We start from the raw sequence: 23271 nt of genomic DNA on the forward strand, positions 1-23271 counted from the left end.
AACTTGTGATCTAGAGGCATAATTGCAGGACAGGATGATGAAAGATGAATCTTAATGTATCATTTTGGATTGACAAGGAAAATATTTATGAATTAGATTTTGTTAATATTTGTTCTCCTGTACTGTAACACAAAGGGGAACGGAGTTTGGAATGGGTGCAGAAGTCCAAGGTTGTACTTAAAAACATTGAACCAAGGAGACAGTGTAGCTATGAAGGCAAAGATGCAATTTGTAAGCATGGGTAGAGTTCTGGAGAGATTTGAAGGACAGGGGTTTGTTTCTTGGACTTAATGTTTAAATAAAATAAAAAACCTGTGCCATTAACCACCAGAAATGATCACTTTTGAGAGATCGCTTGTCTGTGCCCCAGAGCGGTGATCTCATTCAACCAAAGCACCAGATTAATTTTTAAAAACCTTCACAAAACCAAGTGTGCTGTGCCCAGTCACTCCTGTGCCACTTGCCCCAGTGTTTGCCACTTGGCTCTTTATGGCAGGCAGGCAGGCAGCAGCATCCCTCTGCCAGACGGGAGCCTGCCTGTGTTCCTGCCTGACCTCTTGTCCCCCCTGGCAATCTCACTGTGTAGTTAGCATTAGCTGCGAGCTTGTTTGATTCTGTATGCTAAAAAAATGAACTTTAGATCATGACTGTAAACAGAGTGATCTTCCAGTTTGCTTCGTAAGTAGTAGTGTCCCCTGTTTGCGGTGATAAACTCCAGTGCCTCTTCTGCTTTGCTGTTTTACTCTTATACCACTGTTGTTGTTTTTTCTGTATTAAATCACCCACTTTTTTTTGTAAGTCTAGTTGTTAGCTGTGAAATACTAGAAAGTAGATTTCTTCCAACATGACACACAAATAACAGAAGGGTGATCAAATGCAGCTGTGGGTTGTTAAGGTAAGGCTAAGGAGGTTTTTTGTCCTGATGCTGTTATCACACAGATGAAATAAGCGGGTGGCTGAAAATGCAGCTTGCTTTACTTTGAATTAAATTCACATTTCAACTTTGAAATAGCGAAGTGAAGGCTGATAGTGTGCTCTTAATTGTAGCTCAAAGTAATTTCCTTTTTCTATAGCCCCTTTGACTACATTGGAAAATCTGTCTTTATTTAGTAGCTCCACCTATGTCATTCTTTCAAGGTTACCGGTAAGATGGAAGGAGGAGCTGGCAATCTGGAGTGAATAAAATACTTTTTTTTTTTTTTTTTTTTTTTTTTGTATGGTTTCTGAAGCTGAGGATCTGTGGCAGTTCTCAACAATCCTTGGTGAGCTGCAGCTTAACCTTGAATTGTATAGTGGGGAAAGAGCTCCCATTTCCCATCTGATCACTTAATGAAGACTCAATTATATTTTTGGCATAGCATTTAGAGAATGATCTACGAGTTGCATTTAAAATTAATGATATTTAATTTAATCGATGAGATATCTCAGGCACCTTAGCCTGATAATAAGTTTTGTCTGTGCTAATACTAATTTTTTTCCCCTATGAACTAAAAGCAAGTTACGCAAACTTAATGAGCAAACTTAATGGCAGGGTGGTTTTTAGTCACCAGCCCTTGAGACGTTGGTTTTGAGTGCAGAATGAACCACTGGTAGAAAGAACTTGCGACAACCGGCGCTTTGTAGCGCAGACCAGGGAAGTGGCACTGCGGGTTTCCCAGCTATTGCACTCACCTGGAGTCCCAGTCAAGTGGTAAACGTTCAGATTAACTGGGGTTTTCCAGTTTGTTTGTGTTTGGTTTTATACATGCTCAGTTCTTGTTGAAAAAGAGACTCTGGTCTGTGCAAGCAATACTAACTGCTCACCGAAAGATGCTGTCCTTCCGGTATCATCATTCCCCCTTGGTTTTGTTGTCGTTTGTGGCTGTGAGACCTTGGTTTGCCTTGCTTTTTTTTCCACTCCCCTGTTCCAGACAGGACTCTCATTAGACAGCGTCCTTTTTGGTCTTTTTCCATCACGTGGTCCTGCAGTGTAGCCCCAGATTTTCTAAAATCTCTGGGTAATTATAGTTCTCAGTGAGATCTCTCTGATGGCATACGTTCTGGTCAAAGTAGCTCACCTAGATTACCAATTTAACATAGGCAGCACTAGTATCCAGGGTTACCTTTTTCTCTGTATATTTAAACAGTTAAACTGGTGAAATGAAGCCCAAATTCATTTCCCTAAATTGCACAGGACTGAAAATATACAAGAAGCAATACCTTGTGTAGAGCTGCCCTCGGTCAGCACACCGCCAGCTTCACTGAATGTATTTATGAAAAGCACTCGGACCACTTGAACGATAAAAGTAGCTTGAATACTGAGGTGGATTTAATGCCATTTGTTGGTTAAGTCCCAAACGGTCTATCCTGTATCAAAAACCATAGTGTTATCTGCCCCATTAATAGTTCTAGCTTAACTTTTTGCTTTAGAAATCATTACGTATGTACATTTATACAGCTATGCTGACATGTATATTTTTATATATAAGTATACACAAAACTAAGTCAGTATATGTAACTTGGTACAAGAATAATTTTATATGCTTGTATTTGGGATGTCCCCATTGTGTGCAGACGGTAAAATGAAGGTGACCTAGCTCTGGGCGCTCAGATTAGATATTGTTATCGAATGTCTTATTTCACGGGATTCCTGACACACATTAGCCTGTGGCTCGCTGCGCACTGGCCCATCTGCCTGCCCTGGTTGCTGTCCCTCCAGCAGCTGCATCATGCTGGGCTTCTGTTATTGGCACTAACTCCTCTGCCAAATATTTAACTGTCCCCTCATCCCCCGGCTTTTCTCTCTTCCTCCTCACTTCTGTTGAAGATGCCTTGCATGGAGTGCTGTGGCTGGATGTACTGGTCTGGGGAGGAGATGCTGTTGGAACTGAAACTGTTGAGCCTGAAAATGTGAACAACTCGCCCCTCCCTTTTTAACTGCGTGTTTACAAAGGTGAAAACCACTTTTAGTACGTGCAGGCTATGTATTTTAAAACTTTGGGAGACAAAGTGATTACATTTTAATATTGGCTGTAAGAAGTCCCCACTGCAAAGAAACCCTAATGAAATAAGGGCAAAGCATCTTAACTTTACTTAATATTCTGTGATTTATAGCCTCTCGCATGCAAGTAAGATAACAGTGCAGCAAGTGAAGGAGGACCTGAGTAATGCATGTTATTGGGTGATTCAAAGCCAGAAAATCTAAGATGAACAACGTCTTACAGAAAATTAATTATTTTTTGTGAGTAAAAAAAAATAATAATCGTGAGCAACTTATTAATGTTTTACAACGTATTTGTAGGTGCAGAATGGTGGTGTTCTTAAAGTGCGTCATTTCATAGATCGCTCGTCTTTTGACCAGTTCCCGACTTCAGTTTGGCCACTTCCTGTTATAATCAGATCTGTAGCCATGGATGTTTCTGTTACGGAGCTGAAAAAACAATTTTACATGCCTCTTGTCTGGGACTTTTGCATGGTTAAAAGTGACACGAGTGCTTGGCACTGGAAAGCTGTATTTCATCCCTCTTGTGACTGAAAGGTGGTGGTTCAGTAGTTCTGTTTTCTGGCTCTAGTTCTTAAACCAAGCAAAAACCCACAAAAAAAGCCCTCTGCACAATTTTTTTTCTTGGCAACTTTTGCTTAAAAAGTGTAAATTGCTCTACTAAAAAACATAGATTCCCATTTGTGATAGTCATAACGTGCTGTGAATTGATTGAAATAAAGCTTTTTTTCCCCTTAAATATAGCTTCTAAGTGTTAATGGTAGACTTACTAGGGACTGCAGTCTAATTATCTGATTATACTGTGATTAAGGTATGTTTGAGTTAGGAAAGTTTCTCAGGAGAAGGTTGTACAGGCTATTTACATAAAACCTCAGAACGGACAGGGAATATGAGAGCAAAGGAATTTTTAGCTTTATAATAGTGTCTGACGGTAGCCAGTGGTGGATGCCTATGCAGAGCAGATCTGCCCTTCAGCTGAAATGTTTGTGGTTTGGTCTTAAATATAGTGTTTTGGTGACTGGGAGAAATTACAGCAGAAAATCTTAAAGAACCTGGGAAAAGCTTTGCCATAATATCTTTTGGAAATTGTTTTATGCTGTGATGCTTGAGCTAACTTATTTGTGTAAATTGCTTTATATTTTAATGCACTTCTGTCAACAAGTATTATTTAAAACAGAAAGCTTGTTGCAGCAGGCATCAATCATGCTGCAAATGCAAAATGTGAAGGGCATCCCAAAACCTTACCTTAATGCTAGCTAGAGACCTAAAATAGAGGAGACTACTAGACCTGGCAGTGTGTGGTAGGTTATCGTTGAAAGGGACTGAAGAAAAGCCTGCAGTTGGAGGGTGTTCCTTGCCCATGTTGGTGGTGATAATCAGTGCTGATTTTGGAGGGAGCAGTCGCATCTGAGGCTGTAGCACACTGTCCTTACAGAACCGCAGGTGGTGGCAGCTCACTCTGCGCTTTGGTATGGTAAGTGGAGCGCAGCTGATAAGTGCGCAGTCACAAACATCCGAACCAGTTTCCACTGCGGATTAATGAATCAACTTCTGCAGTTTGGAGCTTACCCGGAGTCGAGAACTGATGTGAAGAGGTGTTTGGGAACACTGAAGGATGTTTAGGGAAGTTAACAGTTCTGTGTCAAGGTCCAAGTCGTTACAGAGCCTCTTGGTCATTGGACTTGTGTGCTCTGTTCTTAGTGCCAAAACAGTGCACTTAAGCAAAGCCATCATTGCAGTGTCAGCTAGCTGAAGTGATTGCCTTCAGATTAGGTGAGGTTGTTCCAGCCTCATGGTTCCTTCAAGTGTATGTTGCTTTATTCAAATAGGTTTTGCAAAATCCTGCTTCTGGGGTGAACAGCAGGTGCGATTTTGAGTGGTACTCTGCTGAGGATCAGATCTGTCCTTCCTGTTGCCGGTCTGAATACCTAGAACGTGTGGTTTTCAGAGCGTGTTGGTATATCATGTCCTCCTCCTTGTTTCTGACTATGGTAACAGATGGATCAGGTACTTTGTGTAACTTTTATTGCTAGATTCCTCAGAACAGATCTTTCCTACATGGCTTTATCATAGAATCGTTTACATTGGAAGGAACCTTTAAGATCCAGTCCAACCATCAGCCTAACACTGCCAAACCCATCACTAAACCATGTCCCTCAGCACCACATCTACCCGTCTTTTAAATACCTCCAGGGATGGTGACTCCACCACTTCCCTGGGCAGTCTGTTCCAATGCTTGACATCCCTTTCGGTGAAGAAATTTTTCCTAATATCCAATCTAAACCTCCCCTGGCGCAACTTGAGCCTATTTCCTCTTGTTCTATAGCTTGTTACTTGGGAGAAGAGACGGACCCCTTTATGTGCTGCTTCCTGTGACTTCTGTGCTTTTAATTTGAGGATATTTAACCATAACTCACTGTTTTGATATGTCAGAAATGAAATAATGGAAAGCCAGTTTGGGGGCGTAGCTCTTGCCATGCTTTCCTGCTTTGGGTGCTTGTACGCTTCTGGCTTGCGTGCTTTCTGCTGTTGCATGTCCTCGGAGAAGCTTAAAGCTTGGCTGGCCAGATCCCTGAGCAACCTGCTCTAAATAGACCTGCTTGGAGCAGCTGCCTGTGCTGGATCACCTCCAGAGACCCCTTCCACAAAGAACTGCATCCAAATTATGTTTTATGAAGTATCATCAGCCAAAATTTTATTTCGGACAGTAAGTTGCCAGATAGTTTGATTCCACTGTCCAAGCAGGTTGAAGAGCTTTTTGTCATATGAAGGTAAATGTTTCCCTTGTGAGAACACTTTAAATTTGGAAGAAACATGAAGTGTAAATACTTTGCGTCCCGTCTTTTCTTAAAAGTTCTGTTCAGTAGCTCGCACTTCAGCTCTCCCTAGACAGGTAAGCTTTTGCGTCTTAAAGACTCGGGAGGCAGAGCCGAAGCAAAGGGTGATATCAGCACAGTCTGCACAGGTCTCTTTGAGCCATCTGTTCGGTGTCTGAAACTTGTGCAGTTTTCAGTGCTGGAAACAGGTATTGCTCCATTTCTGTGGAGTTGTTAGTTCCTTCTGTTCCTTCTGGGGTTCTGTTGCCATAATCAGTCAAATTAATATTTCATCGGGTCTGTCTATTTGTTTAACAGCTTAAAAATGAAGTTGTGTGAATTGAATACTGTTCTCCAATGTGATATGCAGAGTTCAGATCCAGGTCCTGTTTTGATATTATTTGAGCTAAAAAGTTCTGCTTCCTATTAAGCAGAGAAAAATCTTGAACTGGAACCTTTCAACTAGCCACCCAGGTAGCTGTCAGACGGTGGAACACGGTCTGTGCATGCCAATTCAGAGCGCAGGCAGGAGTAGCCGGAGCAGAGCCGGCAGGTTGAGGGAGGCGAGGTTAAAGCTCTGTAGGCTGCATCCCAAATCCTGCAGCCAGTTTTGGGCTCCCCAGTGTGTCCATGTCAAAGACTTTATTAAACTGGAGCGAGCTTGTTTGGCCCTCCACCAGGCTGACTGGGAGCTGAAGCGTGTGCCTTAGGAGAGGCTTGTCTGGCCCAAGGATGTCTTGGGGTGGGGGCATGGACCTCCTAGGAGCCTGCTGGCACCTATGAGGAGGTTATCAAGGAGATGGAGTCAGGCTTCTCGCAATGGTGCATGGCAGGAGGACAAGCGACAACAGCCTAAATTAAAACCTTGGAAGCAAACTGTCATCTGTTTGTGAACACCGATCCTGCCCGTAGTCTGTAGCGTCTGTAACACCAGGTGACCTGTGCTGGCTTTTCTCTTCTTGGCCTTTTTTTCGTGGGCAGAATGGATGTAACTAAAAGGAGACATCTCAGCTGAATCAAAGGAGAAGTTGTGCGCTAAACCCATCTTGTGCTCTTTAGTCAAATGATTGTTTAGGAGGTTTTACATATTTGGTGAGAGCGAGATGAGAACTTTTACAGTTATGGGGAAATGAGAATAAACGGGATATAAGCAAATTCCTTCTAATGACGACCTATGAATTTGCTTTTCTTAAGCATTTCTGACTAACTTAGTAATTCAGGTAATACCCATAGCTGTATGATAATTTAGTTAATATGCAATATTTGTATTTCCACTCTTATTTGAGTTCTTTTTAAATGTGTTTGCTTTCCCTCTTTGATGGAATAATCTGTATTATAAATGGACAGATAAATCTATTTTTTCCTTGCACATCTGTATGACATTTGCAAGGCTAATACTTGCAAATATTTTTGCTAATATATTTGCAAAGCTACAGTTATGCTTTTTATTTTTCTTCTGACAAAAACTGTGCCAATCAAAGCTACAGTGCTTCATGGGAATTTAGGAGGTTAAGCGAGTAAACAAGCTAGATGAAAGCAGTTGTTTGCCTTTAGAAAATGAAACAGGAAGCCGTTTCATTAATACACTTTCAGGAGAGACAAGAATCTGCGTAAAGCTTTTAAAACTGGTCTTTCAGTTCATTTTACTGTACTTTCAACTGAGATCAAATAGGGAAAGCGAGGGCAGTTAGACATGCCCCATTAACATCCCATGGTTTATATTCCCAGGTCAAGTTGGACGTACAACTCCGCTGCTTTTCGGGAAGGTTCAGGAGTATCAGCACTGACCCTGGTGCTTTCCTTCTCCCCCTTCCCCGGTAGAGAAGTGGAGATCACCTTGTACCGCCTGCTGCCCTTTTGAAAAAGGAGACATTGAGAATCGGGAGTTAAACTGAGGCATTTGGCTATTTTTCTTTTGCTTTTCTTGGCTTACAAAGAGCTCACTAACAGCTTAGTAGGAATCGGTTACGGAAAAATGTCAACTGGAGAAAATAACATGACTGCAGAGTTATAATGAAGGATTAGTGCAATTAGATTTTTTTCATAGATCTGTTGTGAATACAGATATATTGTTAATAGTCTGCAGTTGCCTTCCTGAAGTATAGCTGTTTGATTTCATATATAAAAAAGTAATAAAGAAAAATCCAATAATTTGCTCTACTCCGTATATATTCAGTGCACTTGAAATAATTAAGTTGCAATAAATAAGGCTTGGGGATTTTTTTTTTTATTATTCCGTATCATGTTTGTACATTTCATGATAAAGGATCAGTAAGATTTGCAAATATTTCTGTCATGTTTTGGCTTGGGGTATGAAGCGAGGTTGATTTATAATGACGAAGCTTCTGGGATAGCTTGTTTAATCACAGAATCACAGACTGACAGGGGTTGGAAGGGACCTCTGGAGCTCATCCAGTCCAACCCCCCTACCAGAGCAGGGTCACTACAGCAGGTTGCACAGGATTGTGTCCAGGCGGGTTTTGAATATCTCTGGAGAAGGAGACTCCACCACCTCTCTGGGCAGCCTGTGCCAGTGCTCTGCCACCCTCACAGGAAAGAAGTCCCTCCTCATGTTGAGATGGAATCTCCCATGTTCCACTTTGTGCCCTTTGCCCCTTGTCCTATTGCTGGGCACTACTGGAAAGAGTCTGGCCCTATCCTCTTGCCACCCACCCTTTAGATACTGCTAAGCATTGATGAGATCCCCTCTCAGCCTTCTGTTCTCCAGGCTAAAGAGCCCCAGGGCTCTCAGCCTTTCTTCATAACAGAGATGCTCCGGTCCCTTGATCATCTTTGTAGCCCTTTGCTGGACCCTCTCTAGTAGTTCCCTGTCCTTCTTGAACTGGGGAGCCCAGAACTGGACACAGTGCGCCAGATACGGTCTCACCAGGGCAGAGAAGGGGGGAGGATAACCTTCCTTGGCCTGCTGGCCACACTCTTAATGCATGGATGTAGTCTGGAGTCACTGGTGCAAAGCCGTAACTCAGGTTTGCTGTAGAACAATTTTATCGTAGACAGATATTCCCTATTGGGAAGGGAGTGCCAGGCCAGCCAAAGCCTTGTTCTGCTCTTCAAACACAATGACATTCTCTAACCATTATTGATCTTGACCCAGCCGAACTGTATAAAAGGCATTAAATGTTTCCAGGATCAATGTGCAGAACTCACAGTTGAGAGGATGAAAAAAATGTTTGAAAGTTGTAGAACCGGTGTATTGTTGGGATGACACAAATGGAGAGTTTTATCTACTGTTCAGAGTAAAAATAAAATAAAAAAAAAAGTAACTTGAAGGAGTTGTTAACTCGGTCATATGTGTTTGAGTTACTGCTTAAACTGTTTTCCTGGTGGGCACCAGTCTGTGATGTAGTTGAGTGTTGTTTCTTTGTTTATTCTTTTCCACGGTTTAGATGTTCTTCATTTGCGACTAGTTATCCTCTTTTAATATTGAAGCTCATCGGGTTATTGGATTTTAATTTCTGCATCTGCAAATATCTCTATACTTTATATCAGTTCTGGATCTGCAAAGTTTTCCTGGAATCTGGTTCTGTAACATTCTGGTTTTGTAAGCCATATTATATAATTTTTTTAATATGGATAATTCACCGATGGCACTAATAAGATGTGTTTAGTTGATGTTTTTGATGGTTTTTATAATCATTAAAAGCTTGTCTTGAAAACTTAATTGAGGTTTGAAAAATAATCAGTTATAGAGGACAGTGATAGGTGTACATGACTACAGGGGTGTGTGTATATATATGACTTATCTGTACACACAACTCATAAAGTTTATATATAATGAGGGGTATATGTAAATATAAATTAAAAATAATTGAAAGCCATGGAGTACATGACTGAATTTGTCACTTAAAATTCACCAAGGTAGTTTATTCAGATAGGTAAGTTGCCACTATATTATGGCTATAACCATAAGAGATAACTTTGAGATCTTTGCCAAACATTGTATCACTGGGAAATTCCTGTTCAGGTGATGGTGTGGTGGTACCCCACAACCGCATACATAACACTGTACAAGGGGGTAGTGCAGCTGTTTGGTATGGTTCCCTGTTGTCTTGCTGTACAGTGCACTTCGGGAGCAGTGTAGTAATATAAAAATTAAGCATAACGGCTTATTTCAAAAATATGCCACTACTTACTGTGCCGTCGAGACACATTGGTCGTAACACTAAAGCTGCCCTTTCCTCTCCTCTCTGCCAATTTAGTATTGTCTCTGAGCAGTGTTTCACGTGGGGCAAGCTCTTCTCACTTGCATGATTTGTTGATGCAACTCCAGGCTTCAGTCTGCGAGTGGGTGTTCTTGGGTGGAGGGGTACAGAATCCAGGGAATTTTTGTCTCTGTTCTCCTTTTGATTGAAAGACAACTTTTTAAATCACGAGGTCTTTATTCTTACATTTTCCAAGGGCTCAGAACTAGGCAAATTTCTAATCTGTTTGTCTAGTATGAAGTGCCTTGCTTATTTTTCTGTAGTTCAGTTAGTGTTGAGTGTGTGATTTTTTTTTTTCTTTTTTTTTTTTTTCTTTTGCTCTTGCTAGAGAAATGAATTTAATTACAGTAGCTTTTCCTGGGTGACCAGCAAATGCTCTACCCCAAGGCGTTTGCCTACCTCAGTTACTACAGTGCTAGCAGGGTCTTCAAACATGAACAGCCAACCCTCAATTTAAAAATAAACAGAGAGATGGGTGAGGGGGTATAAACATTGAGAATTCCGACTGCGCAGAACCTGCTGAAGGCTTTGCGTAGCGTTCCTGTAGTGTTTATCTTTAGACTTTGCTTTGGGCTTCTCAAGCAACAAGTGTAGCAAACCCTTACGCTCAATAGCAAATCTCAACTGGTTATCTGTTACTTCTTCCAGTTCCCTGATGCATTGTTTGTCTTGGTGGTGCCGTAGCTGGAATGGGCTGTGGTTCTACGTGTCGCTTGAGGGCACGTGCTGCATCTCTGTTCCTTTCCATGGGCCTGATGGTGTACCTGTCACCTGGCTATATACCTTTCTGCTAAAAAAGTCTCAATTTTGAGCTCTATAGTTGGTCAGCTTGCTTTTACAAGAGTAGTGTTATGACTTAAATTTAAGAAGGGTCAGTTTTATTGCAACTTAATTTACCCACGTGATGAACTCTGCCACAAGTGTTGAATTTTATGGGATAGTAAAACTAGTGTAAATTTTTTAAAAATATGATTCTTCACAACATTGCAGTATGTTTATAGTAGTGTTTGTAATGTGTGTCTTTTCCTTACCTTTCTACTGCTCCCATTTTTTTCACTAGTATACTGAAAGATTGATAAAATCATCATTTATAAATTGCTAAGGTTATTTTATTTTTATATGTCGTGGATCAACAGTGTGATTGGACAGTGGTTGCTTTACTAGTGCAGGAAACCTGTACTGTACAGGCTGTACAATTAGCTATGCTGAGTGTACAGAATTAACTGGTTGTCTTAATCTTTCAGCTTGAGCCCCCTAAATTAGGAAGCCTCACATTGAGTGGTGAAAGTCGCCTTCTTTTGCCCTCTCCCCTTCCCTCTTCCCTGTCTCCCCCCAGGCAGTCTGGAGGTTCTGGCAGAGGTTGTTGGTGCTCTCTCCCCGAGAGCCATTGAGCTGAGGAGCCAAACCCGCTTCTGGTCACCGCAGTCCCTCAGCGCAGTGATGCTCAGAGGGTGAACGGGGGCGTTTTGCTGTGTGTTTACTCTGTTCCTAGGTGCTCCCCAGCATCTGCTCTCCACTCTCCTGTGACAAGACACTGAGTTAAAAGGATTCTTTTTGCTCTGATCTAAGGCAGCTGTTCTTCTGTTCCAGGTCCTCTTAGATAGTCTTTGCTTGATCTAACATTAAAGGTATTTGTTAAGAATATTTTCCTCTTTTATGAAGTACAACAGAGGTCTCTCTTTAGAAAGACACCGAAGGTGATGTTCAGCAACTCTCAGTGTGGTTCTTGCATCTTTTTTTTTTTTTTTTTTTAATGTTCAGCCCTTTTTTCACTTTAAGCTTCCTACAGAAGCCAGGTTTCTTCTTTTCCTCCTCATATATCTTCCTGTATGCCATTTTGACCGTTGCCTGTGATTGGAGCACTCCTGACTTCATAACAGCATAACCCCTTCACACATCTGCAAGCATCCTTTGTAACCTCTGTAATCACCCTGCAGCGGTGAATTGAATAGGTGGGCTGGAGGAGATCCGCAGCAGGGAGATCCTTCACTGAAGAGCAACTCTTGTCTCACTTAAAGTGCATCTTTAAATGAATTTGCTACATGGAATGTGTTCTGTCGGGTGCCCCATAACCTTGTTGGCGTCTGAGAAACAGTAATGTTACTTTACCCTTCATGTAGAGTTCTTAGATTCCACAGTGTGTTTACTACTTGGAAAATATTTAAGTAATTGGTTTCAGCAAATAATCCTCGTGTGATGTGTGGGGATTTTTTTCTGTATTTATATTCTAAACCATTTTTGATCTACCAGTCTGGCAAAAAAAAAAAAAAAAAAAAAAAAAGACTGAGCCAAGGAATCTGCTCCCTGATTGTGTGGGCTTGGTTTGCAAACTACCGGGGAATCTCCCCAGGGAGCTAAACCATCTCTCCAACCCTGGTGAGGGTTTGGGCCAGCTGGTTACTGGAGGCTGAGCACCCGGAGCCCAGGGTGAGCATGGAATGGTTCGAGTGAAGCCCAAATAGGGTGTAAGGAGAGAAGATGGAAGAATCTTTTGCTGGGGTGTAAGGAGGGAAGATGGACGAATCCTTTGCTGGGTGTTTAACATCTTGCCTGTGCTATGTGCAATATGTATTTTGAGTCTTGCAATTGGATTGTCTGGTTTTTAACCCATTGGAAGCCACTCTTTGTTTTCACTGTTGCCCATATCTGAAGAGGTGAATTATGTGCCTGATTACCCCAGAAGGGTGGAACTCTGGGAAAAAAGATCCATTACTCCAGGAAAAAATGGAAATTCCTCTTCACCTGCTGTAACAAATGTAGCATTGTCAGTACCTAACATATGGTAGCTATTTCTGTAGAAAAGTCAGAGTACTATTGTTCAGGATGATGAACAGAAATAAATTTTCTTCCTTTTGTAGGTGTCTTTACAGTGCCCTCTAGTAATCTTTTGTAGAAATGCTAGATGTGTCTTTTCTCAGACCAATTGGATAAAGTAATGAAAACAGTCACTGGAAGAATTAAAAAAAAATAAAATAGAGCACTGCTAATATTAAAAATAAGTAAAAATTGCTTGCCATTCTTTTCTTTTTCATACTTGATCAGGAAGAATATGAAAACTATAAGCACCATCTCTCTGAAGTCAGATTACTATAAAAGCCACCAGAGCTGACAACTGTAAATTGGGCACTGCAGTAATGGGGTTTCAGCCAGGGCTGTGAAGTTACAAGCAAAGAATCTAATTTTATCTTTTTGCTTGAAGTATGAGGAAGAAAATTGCAGGGGAATAAGAGCCATATAAAGCATCCAAAAATGGGCTGGAATGGGCATAAAAAAAAAATCTCCTGGCATACTGTTAATTTCACGTGAAAGGTAATCACTTTGGCTTATTTTGACAGATGAGGAAAGAAAAGTTTGACACTGGATGAAGGCTTTGTTATGGGGTAGAGTGCACATCGGGTTTCGTAGCGCTTGCTGCCCTGATGACAGTCATCACCCTGAAAGCATCTTAGCTCTGCTGTTAGATCGTATATTGAACAACTAATCCCAAGAGATTTTGATTAAGGTAACTTCTGTGCCTGGAGTTTAAGTCAAAAAGGTTTTACCTTATTATCGTTCCGGCTTATTTCTGTCATTAATAGCAATAGAAAGGGGATATCATATGCAAGAATGTTTTGTCCTTTGGATCAAGTAACACACGGTACCATTTTTTAAATCCTATGGAGGCTTAAAGGGATGTGTCAGTTAGAGATTGGCTATCTGAATGAAAACTGATAGTTTTCTGAAATGAGAGAAGTGGCTTTGGTAATTCCACAAAAAAAGGAAAAGGTGGATAAAATCCTTTAAGCTCTCCTTCTGAAATGGTTCTGAAAAGAAATTTTGCAGTTAGGATATTCAGAGTTGTTTCTTCATTGGCTTAACTTGAATACATGGTGTTAGATGGTCTGATTTGTGCTTCCTTTGATATAAAAGCAAAATCTCTTTGAAAGTGTGTTCCTTGCAAAGGGCGAGAGGTTTGTGGGACTTAGTTCCTAGATGTGAGTTCTGTAAAACCCAAGGGTTGTTTTTAAGCAACCTGAAAGAAATCCAAATTTTTGGTCTTAGTGGTTATAAAGGATTCTTTTTCCTTGCACACCGGGAGGAACAGAGTCCAGCAGAACTTGGTTTTGAAGCACGGCCAGTACACAGTTTTCCAGGTTTGAGCGTAGGTTTAGGGCAGATGAAGAAATCCTTGGGAGAAGTTAACCGTCTAACAGTGGCAGTCTGGACCGGACAAAAGTGGAACGTCTCCTTGGTGGAGATTCCTTTCAGGCCAAGGTGCACAAGAGTACCACGAGAAATGGTTATAGTGGATCGTGCTTTAGTGGAAACTGCTGCAAGAGGAGTTTGTACCATCTTTTCTCCTTTGGTTTTCCAAGCTTAATGGAACTGCAGCCCCTTAGTAAAGGGGCATAAGGGCTGTGACTCAGCGTGGCAGCGCTTGTTAGCTGGCTGTTTAGGGCAGCCATCGTCACAGAACTTTTGACAATTAAGCAGCAACACTGTAAATAGTAAAGTTGCTTCCATGTGTTGAAAATTCAGGTAAAAATTTCTAGCTCCCTAGAGGTGTTAGAAAGGCTGTGCAACTAAACACCAGACACAAATGCATCTCCTAAGACATTTGATATTTGAGATTACAATCTGTGTTTGGATTTTGCTGTTGATCATTATCTTGTTTTCCTTCCCATTATTTAATAATATATGAGGAGATGGTATCCTTTACAGAAAGAGCGGTTAGAGTAAATGCATGGATGCTTATTTTTCAGTGTTTTACTGCAGGCGCACTGTACGCTATTTGGATATCTTTCTTAATTCTATTGCTGCATACTTATTTTTAATGGGCTAATTTTTTTTAAAATCACTTCACGCGTGAGGTCTGTCAGGAAGGTCAGTTAAGATTAAGCCAACAGTAATTTGTTGTTAACTGGAAGTATAGACAAAGCTGTAAAAGCATCATTGCAGAATGTAGTTTGCTTTGCTTGAATTCGTTCTTTATCTATTGACTGTGCTATCTGAAAGGCAAGGATGCTTCTCAGCTACCGAAGGCAAAGCCTTGAAACATATATTGTTTCTTTCTGTGTTAGAGTAATTTCCTGTGACGATGAGTATCTTGACTTTTGGATTCTTGTTAGTACACGGTGTCAAAAACCTCCTCAACTCAGTAGAATTAAACCATTAGAGAATAATATGCAGAAATACTTAGCTTTTTTCACAGTTTCATATTTCTAGATGGATGCCTTCTGAAAAACACGGGAGCAAAAAGAGCAGAGTTCCTTGTCACTGGAAGCTGCCATCTGTGTTGATGACAGCCTGCGTGTAGGGCTGTTGGTATTCAGATGGGTGCTCTTCACAATGGACCACAAAGAATAATTTCACTAAACTTACCATTTTATTGAGGAGAATGAGGGTACCGGTTTTCCGGTGGTAGGCTAGGCTGCTAGTATTCACTCTGTATTGCCTGCTTGGCCTGTATTGTAAGAAGGCACCTGCGCCCAGGATTGATGACTAAAGAGAAGAGAAGGATAAAAGCATCCGGCTTTGTGCCGCTCTCTTTCAGGAGAATTTGCCTGAACAAGCAGGTTTTTTTTCCTCTTTCTGCAACACAGAAGAAGCAGCCCCTTTTTAGGAAGGGGGCTCTGTTGTTTCCCCATGTCACAAATAAGAGGATGGCTCTCCCTTCTGGATCTCAGAACACAGCCCCTTTCCTTGCAGGCCAGGAGGAATCCACACCACCTTACCCTCCATCAGACATCATTGCTAGCTCACAATGCTTAATGACGCGGGGGCGAAGATGGGTTACTCTTTTTGATTAATATCTTTGTTATAGTGTATTAAATCATAAAAAGAGGAAATCTGCTTGTGCTGAAGGAGAAAGGAATCTACTAAGTCTGGAAAAGTCTAGATTTATACGTGGCATTACTTAGCTGACAATGTTACATCACTTGCTCTCCTAGGTTCTGCTGTCAGCCTACCACTGGAATTATTAAAGTACCAGCAGGATTTATATTGTACATCCACAGTCATGGCTACCTCTTACACCTTTTCCTTTTTTTTTTCTTGATGCTTAAGTGCAATATAATTTTTGTCTGTAATTTATGGATTGTAGAGTCTTTGCAAAGAAATGAAGTGGCATTTAGAGAATGCAGTTTAGAGAATTTGCCCTTGGTTTTTCAGCAGGAGTGAACTTGCCAGCCACCATGTGTATGATTGGGCTTTGGATGTGCTTTAAAAAAATAAATATCCTGAACTACCTTTGGTTGGCAAAGTGTATATTGCCATCATGTGCATTTTAATTTGGCCAGGTGGTCTGTGTTCTGCCATAAGGGAAAAACGTAATATTAAGCGGAAAATCTATCTTTGCCTAAACTGCTGTAGTATATTATAATACATCTTATATAAATATTGCTTACTGAGCAGTGCAGAATGTTTCCAATGTTGTCAAGGGGAAAAAAAATTACCAACCTGCTAATACTTACGTTTTATTTAGAGATTAATGCACGTAGCAATTTATCCATATAGATAATGGGCTCCTTAGCAATGAATATTTTAATGAAACCACAAAACAAGTTCATTGTGAGCTCCTGCTGGCAGCTGGTGTAGAATAGTGTTTGTAACATCTTCAATTAAAATATGTTTGGCTAATTCTTGAAGACAGCTTTTTTTTTTTAATGATCTAGGTTAGGAAGGGCATGACACACTGGTTTTGGGATTTCAGGGGCCATTGGGAATGTTAATTCAGTTCTGGTGAAAAGTATTTTAAAAGTTCAGTCCTGCAGCAAGAGAGCTTGGATCTTTTATCATTGACTTGCGATACGTAAAAAGGGACTTTATAATAGTTTCTGCCAGTCTGTTTAGGATTTTGTCAAATGCTTCTGTTTTAAATGTCAGTTTTCAAGGGTGTTATATACGTACTCTTAAATTGCTGTGGAGTCTAACTTAAAAGGACAAGTATCATGCCCCTCAATTGACATCTTTCCTCAACATGTAACAGTAAGTAATCGTTCTTCATCAAAGCCTCGTATGACTCTGTCCAGCGACCGAATCCTTGTGTACTACTAATCTAGAGTCAGGTCCTTTGGACGAAAGATGTGTTTGGTTGCCTTCTGTTTGGAAAAAGCAGTTCTGAAATTATACCTGTGTTTCGCATTTTCTTTCTGGAGGGTTATTGCACGTGGTCCTTGTAAAACGGAATGCAGTTTCTTTCCAGTAGTTACGTGAAATCTGGGATTAAAGTTCTCTGATTTGAATGCAGTTGGAGGTTGTTATCAGGAATACATTGCTACCAAATAGTCCTGGTGGCAACAGTGGGTCAAAGTTAAATCTATAGCACTAAGCGTAGGGAAATCTTCAGACACGGACTGCTGTGCACCAGTTTCAGATAATTTGTATGCACCAAGTAGAACTGAGATCAGAGTGGTTTTGTCTGAAGTTATTTTCCCGAATGCCATAATTTCTGAAGAGCTTGTGTCAGGCAGTTGTTAAAGCACGCATTTAAATCATTTAAGTTCGGTACCGGAATGCTTGTGTCTTTCAGAAATGAGCTGAATAACGAAGGGAACGTTCTTCCCACTTGAGCAGCTGCTTTGCATTTACCATTCTAGGCATTTCCTTACCTGAACCCTTGTTAAAGGTGGACCACTGCAGGAAATGTGATGCAGCTAGCAGAACGTACAAAAGATAAAAGACCGTCTGTGAGCATGGCAGCAGTAAAAAGAAGGCTGAAGGAAGTCCTGTGTTTCTTTCTTCCACTGAGGTATATCGTCCTTTGAAAATGCAGCATTTGGAAAGGGCGATTGATGAGCTCTTTCTCTCTTACCTACCTGCTTTCAGATTTCCTGTAGCTGGAAAGTCTTGTGTTAAAACTTCCTTCTTTTGACTTTAAAAGCTTTTTCATGGTCTTTGGGGAAGCATGCTATGTAAGGAGAAGTTCAGGCAGATTCATCTTAACTTTGTGAACGTGGTGTCATATCAGATGCTGCTTTTGTTGGTCCTTTTTCAGTGAGAAGAGTTGCATTCTTATGGACGTTTGTCCTGAGGGTGAGAGACCAGCTGGGCTTAGCAAAGGACAGGCTAAAAGTACTTCATCGTTAACTGTTTTCAAATCAGTTGTGGGTGATGAGTTTTCTGTTGGCTTCAGAACTGTGGGTTAATTGTGAGAATTTGAGGAGAGATGAGGTACAAGGAGGACTAGAAAAACCCAAAATATGCTAAATGGGAGGGGAGAGGGTCTAGGGATGGATAAAAGTAGTCAGCTTGGCTCCAGTTCCTGGAAAAATCGAGGAGCGAGTGAACAAACATGTTTCTAACTACTTCTGAAAGTAATGTGGGAAGGAGAGTTAATTGATATGTAATTGTCAAGGGAATATTTTTCAGACCATTCTAATTTCCTTAGTTTAAAAAGTTTCTTAGGAAAAAAACCCAACACCTTCCCTTATTCTTTCCTCAACAGCTACCAGTCCATTACACTCTTGTAAGGAAATAGGGCATGTGGTCTTAACTGACACAAGATGGCTACGAGAAGAGATGAATGAGTTTTGAGAGAAGAAGTAAAGATGATAATATTGAAGGCTGCTTTGTGTGGGATTTTGCGCTTGTGTATTCTGAGTAAGCTTCTACTAGATGTCTTTCACTCACACCCTGGATGACAGAGTCGGCTAACTTGTTAAATTTTCACACCACTTAAAGCTGCAAGAGGGAGGACAAGGTTAGAGTTCAAAATTGGTAGACTTTTTTGGAAGGAGGAGGAATTTGAAGGAATCGTGGAATCACGGAATTTTCAGAGTTGGAAGGGACCTCTAGAGATCATCTAGTCCAACTAAGAGCCAAGTGAAAGTTCATACAGTTAGACAGGAGTAATCAGCTAATCAAACATTAAATGGAAAAGGACCAGCCTCGCGGCAGTTTCTGAGAAAAGGATCTAGGGATTACGGTAATGAAGGGATTACAGATCAATGTAGTCAATGTGTTATGCTTCTGCGCTAAAACCTAATGCCTCTGTGTCGGGAGGGATGAAGATGGGAGTTGCAGAGCCTCCAAAACATGTGAAATGACACCATACCTGCACCTAACACTGATCTCGTGTCTGCTGGGGATCTCCATCATGCTTTGGGCACGGCACTTCAGGAAGATCACGGGCTGGTTGGAGAGGATTCGGAGTTAATTATCAGAGCCCCACTATCTACCTAGTACTAGGTGTTCTGCCTAGTGCTAAACTAGAAGGGCTAAGTCTAAGGAAAAGGCTAGAGAAGGATTTAAGTCCTCAAATCTGTAGAAGACTTTTGGGCAAGATGAACAACCTGTTCTCCATGCCTACAGTGGCAAAAAGAAATGTGCTTAAATCATAGCAATACTGCTAGTCCTATATATATCACTAGATGGTCCTAGTGATAGAGAGTGTGAAGCGGTGGAGCTGAACACCTGTAGGAACTGCTTGGTCCCTGCCACTGGTCTAAAAGAGCACATCTGGGAAAATAATAATAATAATCTGTCGGGAATGAACAAGATTTAACCCTTCCTGTTTCTGAACGGGAAGATAGGCTTGTCTTGCTTTTATTTAAGTTTCTTGGGCCAGTATTAACACAAATTAAGCCAGTGATGTGTACATACTGATGTATGTACGCCACCCCCAGACATAGATATGTGGAAAGAGGGAGGACTCTCCACAAAATACACCAATTCAGTCTTCATTAATGTGGTGTCATTTAACTGAAAAATCAATAGGTTGATGGAGAAATGACTTGTTGACAGAAACAGAAGTTTATTAAGGTCTTGTATATAAGTAGGAAGCCTTTTCATGCTGAATCAAGGTTTGAACTCAGTTGGCTGGAGGTTGGGTGCAGCCCACCAGCACTTCTCCAGAGTGCCCCGAACTCTAAATTGTGAAAGCTTTCTGAGACTGCAGGCTAGAAAGGTCTCAATTCTAATTTAAGTTCCTTCAAGGTGAGACATATACCAACCCTTTTATTTTATTTATCCCCTGCTTTCCGTGCAGGAACGTGGTAGTATCCTGAGTTGAAGCCGGCTGTGCAGCGTCTTCACAGGGCTCTTGCCAAGAGCTCTTTTTACGTTACCTCTGAAGCCTGGCTGAGAATCTGCTTCCCATTCCTTCTGAAAGTCTCTAATCCCTTCTGTGCTGCTGTTTCTTCTTGGCACGCTCTCTCTTGACATCCTCTGCTCTATACTCTGCGATGATATTTCCTCGGGCACCTTGTTGCATCCAGGATAAGAACGATTTTATCCCATCAATGGATTTGGTCTGCTCCAATCTACACCAAAGCCAGACACGGCAAACAAGAAGCCGACCTCCCCCTTTCAAGGGTTTCCGAGGTTTTATTTGAAAAGCAGAAGAAGGGCAGAGAAAAATAAAACTCAAGAGTTTTTCTGTTTGTTCTGGTAGTGCTCTGGATCTATATTGGTAAAAAACTTAGAGAAGCTTGTAAATTGGGGGGGAAAAGTTGATAGCTTGAGTAGAATGCTTTCTCTTGGAAAACCCAGGGACAATGAAGCTGAATCTTTAATTTTAAAAAACAAACAAACAAAACACCTCTAGCTTTCTGGAGTGATGGAAGAGCTGATAAACAGGTTAAAATATTTTCATGCTGCTTGTGACTCTTGTTTGTTTTCTGGTGTATTAGAGCTGAAACTTGGTACTCCGCATGCAGAGAATCAAGTGCATCCTCATAGAAGTGTGATTATACAAACTGAAGTAGCATAAGCAGCTCCTAGAAATTTTGTAATTCATTCCATTTTTTTATTTTGGTGTATTTAGTGTTTTTTCTTCCTTTTTTAATTTTATCCTCAGGAGAGACATAATCTCAAGAATTTGGTTACCAACATAACAGGTCTCCAGTCTTGTCTGAGGCTGTTACTGTCACTAGGGAAACTTCAGTCTTCTATACTTTTTTTTTCTTATTTCATCCTTGAATTCTTGAAGGTAGAAGAATATTTGATATAACCTACAAAAGCGTAATTTATCTGTTGTTTCTTTCACATCACTCCTGCCATATCTTCTCATTTCTGTGAATTCTGCGTAGCACAGACAATAAGGCTTTGTGCAGGCAGGCTGGGGTCCCTCTCTGGGGGAAGCTGAACTGCCTCTTCAGAGACGGGAGACTTTCTGTGCAATTCAGTGATAGAGGGAATCATATCAATTTGTTAATTAAGGCTATTTTCAAAGATAAATCCATTAAAAAAAAATCAAGTGATTGAAGAAGCTAAAATGCTTATAGGACAGACTTTACACGTAAAGGTCTCCTTCATATTTGTACTTTTTCTAAAAACACAGGTTTTGTAGCTTATTCTGTGACTTAATGAAACAAATCTGGTTATTAAATGCAAATTCCCCTTCAAGGTGGCCTTAACATACTTCAGCATTTCATTATCGACCTTGCTGTGAAAGATTAAATAGTTCTGAGATGAGTGTTTTTATGACCCTTTCTGAAGGGTTTAGTGTGTGCGGTAGAAGCTTCATTTTTGTATTTGTGAATGCGTTTTAACCCTTTTCATACAATGCCTTTCGCAAGCAGTACGGGTTGCCTTCGCATGCTTAGAAGTGCCTAGAAGGAAAAACACGTGCTTGCTGTATCGTGTGGTGCTTACTGCCGGATCGAGTAAACTGGTTCATGGGTGGGTTTGCTGCACTGATGTCCGATTAAAAAATACTGCAGTATCTCCCTGTGCGGTACAGCGGGGAACAGGGCTGTCTGCACTGCTCGGGTGTGCTGTCTGAACAGTCGTCTTAAAGACTGTATGTAACAGGGAGACAACTCTTCCCAAGTTCAAGGCTTCCCCATCCTATTAAGGACTAGATATAGAATTTAAAGGCCAACTGTTTTTTCCTGTGTTGCTGTGGAGCACATGCTAACAGATAGCTTGATGGCAGGAATCATTTGAACTGCCTTTTTTTTTTTTTTTTTTTTTTTTTAAAAAAAAAAAAGTGTTACTGGTAGAATCTGCTTTCTGGTCTCTAAACAGCCTGTGACTTCAAAAAGCTATTGTTAAAATTTTCAGACAAGGGTAGTCTGAGTCTGCCACTCCATGCCGAGAGTGCATTAGTAGAGACAGTGCTTGTGAAAATATGCTTTATACATCAGGATTGGCATTTAGCTGTTGCGTCTGTGGAAAAATAGTTATTTTCTAGGCCTTGCAAAAAGACCTTGTAAGTTTGGCTGTGTGTTTTCAGCTGGCATTTTTAAGAGTTTCCTCCTGCAGCTTGCTTGCGTTATATAAAGATAGGGGGAATCGTTGCAGCTCTGGGTTGACGTGACTCACTTCCAAAGCCCTATTAACCTTTTAGCCTGGGCACTTTGGTTTTGGTTTGCTGGTAGGCAGCTAGCAGTATTTCAGTTTATATTGCCATGGTGTTTTGTACACATATCCCACCCCTAGTCCTCAAGTGGAGGAAAGGTGGAGTTTTTCAGGGTATAGGTGGGGGGCCTTGATGCTATTTCTAAGGTTGGCTTTAAAAACAAAGACCCCCCCTTTTCCCTCAACCCAACGTTATGCTGATTTGGAAAACTGTTCTTCCCTGAAAGACTTTTTCTTCCTTCTGTTTTCTGTGGATGATTAAGTTCAGACAAGTCAAAGCGATATCGACACACAATCTTTCTGCTTGACCAAATACAACAGAAATACAGTAATTAAAATTCTCTTCTTAATGGAAAGTAGAGGTTAATTATAGAAGTCTTTTGGGAATACTTAAAATGGAAAAGTAATCATGTTTATCCTGCATTAGAATGGAAGTAAAAAAAATGTGTTACGACACTTGCGTGATATGTTAACCCCAGAATTGGAGACTTTTTCTCTTGAGGGCTGAATTATTTTTAATGTTTCTTAATATTTGTTATATAAAACAAATTACCACACCGCTGTGGTATGGCAGCCATACAACAAAAGGCAAAGAAAAGAGTCCTAAGGGTATGTATCATTTGTTATAAATGCAGTACTTAAACACATCTATTAGTTTGCGTAAGTTGTGATGAGGCAGACTTCGGTCTGCAATGGATTGCTCAGGACTGGTACCCGTATTGATGCCCAAATGAGCAGATGAATATGTTACAGGGTTGAAAACTTTGAGTTTAAGAGTCCATTGGTGTAAATAGTCAAAGCAGAAAATACTGTCTTATAGACCGAGCTATTTCTAATATGTTCAGGGAGACAATATTGTGAGTAGCAATAACTCTTGTGCACATTACAGTATTTCGAAATGAGGATGTGTTTTACGTTTCAAAAATGTAGAAGGCTAACCCCAAAATTGTGTGATGTGATTTGTGTTTTA

General features: G+C 40.8%; 1 protein-coding gene across 1 annotated transcript in view; it reads left to right on the top strand.

Annotated features, from left to right (window-relative positions):
* Positions 1 to 23271, top strand: part of NEO1 (neogenin 1) — a gene marked incomplete at its 5' end in the record, with an annotated part of 208406 nt that overhangs the window by 40859 nt on the left and 144276 nt on the right. The gene's annotated exons all lie outside the window — the stretch shown is intronic.

Source organism: Vanellus vanellus (genome assembly GCF_965231255.1).
Source record: "Vanellus vanellus genome assembly, chromosome: 11".
Taxonomy (NCBI): Eukaryota; Metazoa; Chordata; class Aves; order Charadriiformes; family Charadriidae; genus Vanellus; species Vanellus vanellus.